The 6,243-nt window shown below is 52.8% G+C and overlaps 1 protein-coding gene across 3 annotated transcripts in view; it reads right to left on the reverse strand.

Annotated features, from left to right (window-relative positions):
* The window catches only part of NR3C2 (nuclear receptor subfamily 3 group C member 2), a 213,532-nt gene extending 211,493 nt beyond the window's left edge, over nucleotides 1-2,039 (reverse strand). For 2 of the 3 annotated variants that reach the window (XM_051617248.1, XM_051617252.1), the window contains exon 1: nucleotides 1,879-2,039. The gene's annotated coding sequence lies outside the window, so the exon portion shown is untranslated. Of the gene's footprint in view, nucleotides 1-186; nucleotides 267-1,878 lie in introns of those variants that run through there. The other variant, XM_051617250.1, reaches the window with a different exon arrangement.
* Between the last annotated feature and the right edge of the window lie 4,204 nt (nucleotides 2,040-6,243).

A 6,243-nucleotide genomic window follows, 5' to 3' on the forward strand; every position in this document is an offset into this window, starting at 1 on the left:
GTTACGACCGTGACACATCCCCCACAGACACGGAGGGCACGGGGAGGGGGGGCACCACTCGGTGCCGAGTGCCGACGTTGCCACCCCCCACCTCCCCGCCCCAACCTGGCAGCCCTACCACCCGGTGCGGGTCAGGGAGAGGTGCGGCGCCCGCAGCCCCCCACCTCGGCCCCGGCCCCGCGGTACCTGTTGCGGCGGGGCGCGTCCCTGAGCCCCCGGCGGCGAGGAGGGCGGCGCGGAGCGCCGGGGCGGGCGGCGCTTACCCCCCTCCCCTCCCCCGTCCGTCCGCCCGCCCGAGGCGCGCTGCGCTGCGCCGCGCCGCCCGGTGTCACGGAGCGGCACCCGGGAGGGGACGGGAAAAGGTGCCAAGTCCTTTAAAAACATGTCACATGCCCAGATAAAGTTCAAGTTTACGTCCCGCCCGCCGCCCGTCTTCATTGGCGGGCGGGACGCGAAGCGCCGCGCGGCTGGGGCCAGGCCGCCGCCCCATTGGCTGCCGCGCGCCGTCAGTCACCCGCCGGGCGACATGACTGATACAAAGTTGCTGCGACACAGGCTGGAAAACGCATCTCCTTAAAGCCGCAGGGGCCGCCGCGGCCGCGCAGCCCCGCGCAACCCCCGGGAGCGTCAGCCCCGATGGGGAGCCCAGTCCCCATCGGCCGCCCCGCCCGGAGGTGCCCCCGGGGAAGGGCCGCGGGGTGGCAGGCCGGGGCCCCCCGCGGGCAGGTGAGGTGCGCGGGGCGCGGCCGCCCCCGCCCGGTGCCCGCGCCGTGCCGGCGGCAGGGCCGGGCATCTCCTCTCCACCGGCCCGGGATTTCCGCCTTTCAGCGACGCATGAATATGCACGGTACCGATATGGCGGTGATTTAACCGAAGAAAAAAAAAAAAAAAAAAAAAAGCAAGCGGAACGGAGCGGCGAAGCGCAGGAGGGTTCAAGGACTCGTCCTCCGCTCTCCGCCGGGCAGGCTCCGCTCCGCTGCAGCCCCGCATCCCGCCGGGCACCCCCCCGCTGCCTCCCCCCACCCAGGGGCAGCGAGAGGGCCCGCCGGGACAAGCCCCCAGCTCCGCGGTGTTGCCGCCCCTGCGGTGTTCCGCCCGGTGCTCGCGTCCCGGCTGCAGGAATACCCTTTTTCCCAGGGAAGGAAAAAACCCCCCAAAAAAACCCAGCAAACCAAAAAAAACCAACAAAACAAGACGCCGAGCAAACTTTCAGGCGATGCGCTCCCAACTCCCTCCATAAATAACACCCCCGGCCCCCGGGAGCGGCCGGCAGCCGCTGACGCACCCTCCCAAAGGGCGCCGAGCCCCGCTCCCGCCCCGACACTCAGGTGCGCCCCGGGCCCGGCGGGGACAGCTCCGCGGCTCGGCAGGGTGACAGAAACGCCCCTGGGGAGCGGAGCGGGGCAGGGTGCTGAGCCCGCCGGGGAGCTCCAGCGTCGCGCATCCCGCGGGGGCACCGCGCACCTTCGCTCGAAATCGCCCCCCTGCGCGCAGGCAGGCGCGCAGCCCCGTGCCAGCTCCGGGGAGCGAGGCTGGTATTTGGTAGCCACAGCGCAACACATCCCCAGGATTTGGGCTGTCACGTGCCCTTCTCGTTTTCGTATTCTGCCAAATATCGACCCCCACTCGTCGTCCCGGTGGGCACGGGGCGAGGCGCCGCCGGCTCCCAGCGCCGGCGGCGCGACCCGCGGAGCAGCCGCCGCCACCGCGCTATCCCGCGCTGCTGGCGCAGGCGCTGCCGAGCAATGGACGTGTCCTTCCCGCGAAGTTTTCAGTGATGGGGACAGGGCTGGCCGTGACCTGGATACGCCGGCTGGTGTGGCGGACACCCCCCACCCCCCACGCTGTCCCCCGCGCAAAGGTCCGCGCTGCACTTACCTCTCCTACGACATGGTGGAGCGGCGGGAGGAGGCACGGCCCCCGGCTACTGCCAGCAAACCATCTGAGAGCACGCACCGCCACAAAAGGAAAAAAAAAAAAAAAAAAGTACGCGGGGGAAAGGCCGAGAGCGGGGCCGGGCGGTGGGCAGGTTGGCGGGGTGAGCGGGAGGGGGCTGCGGCGGCGGGGTGCCCGCGGCTCGGCGCGGCGGGGCGGACAGCTCCCACCATGGACGCCTAGGTGGGTGGGTGTTCCCGCGGGTCACACCCTCGCCCGCCGGCGGAGCGGAGCGGAGGGGTGGATCCAGCACCAGGAGGGGCGGGGGTATTTGGGGGAGGCGGGGGAGGGAGGGAGAGAGACACCCTCCAAAAAAAAAAGAAAAAAAAAAAAAGAAACAAAAAAAAACTTATGTCATTCCAGGTAAAACTCCCATCTGCGCCACCAAGGAAGACGAGGGAGGAGAGTGGCGAGGGTGTAAACTTTTTCCTCCCCCCCTCCCGCCCACCCCCGGTGTCGCCCGGCCCCTCGCAGCGCTCGGCAGTCGCGCCGCCCCCGCTGCCCCCTCCCGCGCCGCCCGCCCCGGCGGCTCCCGGCGGCTCCCGGCGGCGCCGCGGGGTTTCTCACGCACGGAGCCCGCCGCCGCCGCGGTTCCTGGTTCGCGGAGCCGCCGGAGGAAGGGAAGGAGGGCGGGCGGCAGGGAGGCTGGGCGGGCTGCGGGGGAGGAGTGTCTCCCCGCGCCCTTCCCCAGGCGGAGCGTCTCTCCCGGCCCTGGCGGCGGCTGCGGAGCCCCCCGCCCCTCCGACCGCCCCTCTCGGCCCCTGGGCGGGCTGCAGTGAGTGGGGCTCCTCGGGACGGGTTTTCGGGAGGAGGCTGCGCTCCTACGCTGGGCCTGCACCTTCCTTTTCCCCCCTCCCCGCTCCTGCCAGACCGGGGGGAGCCGCCCCCCTCTCTGCTGCCCGGCTTGCCCTCGCACTCCCGGCGTAGTGCCGGGGGAAGAGGGGGAGGACGCGTCCCCGAGGCACTGGCGCGAACTCATCCCGATTTCAGACCTTAAAAAAAAAAAAACAGAAAGGAAAAAAAAATCCAAACCCAACAAAAAACAGCCCTAACATCGATACTGGTTTTAAATTAATATTTCACTTGTGGCTAAGATCTTTTAAAGCTGATTATTTTTTAAGTTCGGGGCATGAAGCGTCTCTTCATTTAAACATCGTAAGGAAAAAAAAAATAGGCATTGGAGGGAGGAAGAAGTTGGCCCCGTTTTAGTACCGTCAAATCTTTAAACACGTAAAAGGACTGCTCACAGGGAATTTTTACCTGTGCTGAAGCCTCTAAAGTCGGGGACTTGGAAGAACCAAGTGTTTCATCAGCTGCTGTTTGTATCCGTCAAAGTTTGTGGGTAACTTGATAAATGTTAAACACGGAAGCATAAAGTGCTGGTAAGGCCAGACTTGGAGATAACAGCACACTCAATAGCTTAATTTCACAATTAGTTTGCTATATTATTGGAAGCAAATCATATTTCAATGTGCCTACACCAGTGCTCTATTTTTAGCCATAATGTAGCTAAAAAGGAGGAACCTACTAAGATGTATTATAACATCGAATGTGGACAATTCTGTTCTCTTTTTACTCATTTTGTGTTGTGTATTTGGATTAGAATACAGCTAATTAAGAATTAATTAAATTGAGCAGAGCTACCATGGATGGGTTGGATGCTGCAATTCCAAGGAAGTGGAAAGTTCCACGCAACTCTGCAAGTAACCCAGCAAATAACAGCCATGCAAAAACCACACACAGCACATTGGCTGCTCTATCAATAACTGCCAAACTGAGCACAACTATTTTATGTTAATTTATAATAATGGTGGGTTTGGCTACTTTTGCCTTACTCTTCCTGCTATTCTTTTTTTAATATTTTTTTTTCTTTTTTTTTTTCAGGGCAAAGGTGTAAAAGAAAAAAGCATTTGAAATGCCTGGGGACAGCCTCAGTCTTTGTGTTGCATCATTTTTAAATTTTTCTTAAGAACGAAAAGGAGAGAGAAAATAAAATTGAGGGAATTTATCTATCTTCTGCCTTAATACCAAATGTTTGATTTATTATTTTTTTTTCCGCTCCCATTGTGTTACATACAGAGATGGCTGCTGGAAGAATAAAGCACCCTTGCCAGTACATGTAAAATGCTCATAGATTTTCCACAAATTCAGTAGAAACCTCATTTGTTTTCTGCATGTGGTTCGCAGGAGCACTTAGCTTTTTACTGGTTGACACTGTATCTATTTTTAGCAGCATTTTAACAGCTGTCAGTAACAGCTAAGATCTCATCTTGAACAGGGAAGAGAGATTATCTGTTTTATTTAAAAAATCAAGCTACATAATTGTCAGATTATAAAACACAATTTGGATTTTTATCTGTGAAGAGAAAAGGCTATCTTTTCTTATTATGCCAATTCCTTGGAAAAAAAGGGACCTGTATTAGGCTTGATAAAATAATGACTGGGCTTTGCAAGGTTTGGAAATAAGGCTATTACAAAGCATACAAATGTATATATGGCACATTGCAAGTTCTTTTAAAAGTGGTCCTATTACTGCCTTCTGCAGCTGTGTCGTGAGGGGGAAACTGCAGAAAGTCGAGTTGTAGTTTTCCAAGTAGGTCAAGAGGAACAGCACAGACACCTCCGACCAGCAGTTCTCTTCCCTCGCCTTAGATTTTATAAGAGGTCAACTCATGTCAGACACATGACACTGAAAGCAGCAGACAGACAAGTGTAAGCCACTCCATAGCAGATGTCATCTCTGTTCCTAAAGATAGGGGTAAATTTGCTGTGGATAATGCATTACAAAACAAGGAAATGCAGAAACCCCACAAGTGCCAGATTTTACCCTCTCCCGTGCTCAGTAAAGCATGCAAATTGGTATTAGGGGCTGCAGGAGCAGTGATGTAGTGTAAAAGCAGCCTACTGTACCGTCTTACTTAGAGGTCATGTGCCCTATTTTGAGAACTGAACCAAAGCGGATGAAGTTTTGAGTCGGTTCCAACTAAGGCAGCTGGGCATTTCCCACTTCTCTCCAGCTCCAGCCCAGGAAAGCAGGCAATCACATGGTCACTTATTCCTTTCTCCAGTTGTATTCATCCTAGATTTAAGTTTTATGCCATTTGGCTTGTGTAGTTTTGATTATTTGAGATTTATAGCTGCATTTTGGGAAGACACTGGGAAAACATTGAGGATGACAGGTGAGCGTTTACTTTCCCTGCCCAACAGGTGTGAGTCTTCTGAGAGGGGAGACCACAGGCTTCTTTGACTCATCAGTTAATTGTGTTAAAGCTAATTTCTTGAGCTGTGCTGAAAATCTTTAGAGTTACTTACAAGTCCTGGAAAAACATAAGTAAACATGTTTTCTGTATGGTATGCATATGTTCTCTGAGATGTCAATATTTTATATATTTAGTCTAACTTTGACTGATTTTGTTTTCTAATTATAAATAAATATTTTAGCTGAAAAACAGAACATGTTCCCTTTTAACCTGGATTCTTTCTTTTCTGCCTTTTTTTTTTTTTACTTCTTTTTTTAATGCTCCTTAATGGCCCGTGTCGTAACTGTGGTTGAACCACATCTAAGTATAGTACAATTGCATTTCTAATGCACATTGGCATTAGCAACCACTCACTCATGTAAAAGTCCAAGACATACATTTGAAAACACAGATTTTCAATACATTTAAAATCAGTTTTTGTTGACAACTAGCACTGATAGTTTCATCTGATTCAAAAAGAAAAAGAATTACCTGTTATGACCACAGAATGCAGACTTACCTCAATATTAATGAAGTCCAAACAATAAAAGGTAGTGGAAGTTAATTGTATTTTAATATTTATCTACTACCTACTGGCATTTTTACAGTATCAAATGGTAATTTATACCATAATCTGATTAAAATTTTGTAGTAACCATAATAGTACTGCACCTATGCCAAAAATCTAGACATAGTGTTTAACAGCAGTAAAACCAAGTGAGCAAAAAACACCCTCCAGCACTTAATAAACATATCAAATGTAAATTGCAGGAAATTATTTAATCACTCTATAAACTAGTTAATTTTGATGATTATTCACAGTTCTAGTAGCAATACTGAGCGTGGAACAAGTTAGTACCAAAATTATCATGACACGAAGGTCATAAGTAGAAGTTGAAGCTTGCTGTATAGAGGAAATTGCCTTCCTGATTGTATGAAGGTGCAGCTTTAAAGCTCCTGCAGCAAAAGGAGAATTCATATGTCATTTTCCAGTTTATTCTCTAATCCTGAAATTACCCGTTCACAGGTATTATTCATGAGATAGCATGTGGGTACTAGCCTGCATGAT

The sequence above is a fragment of the Apus apus genome, chromosome 4 (assembly GCF_020740795.1).
Source record: "Apus apus isolate bApuApu2 chromosome 4, bApuApu2.pri.cur, whole genome shotgun sequence".
In the NCBI taxonomy this organism is placed as follows: domain Eukaryota; kingdom Metazoa; phylum Chordata; class Aves; order Apodiformes; family Apodidae; genus Apus; species Apus apus.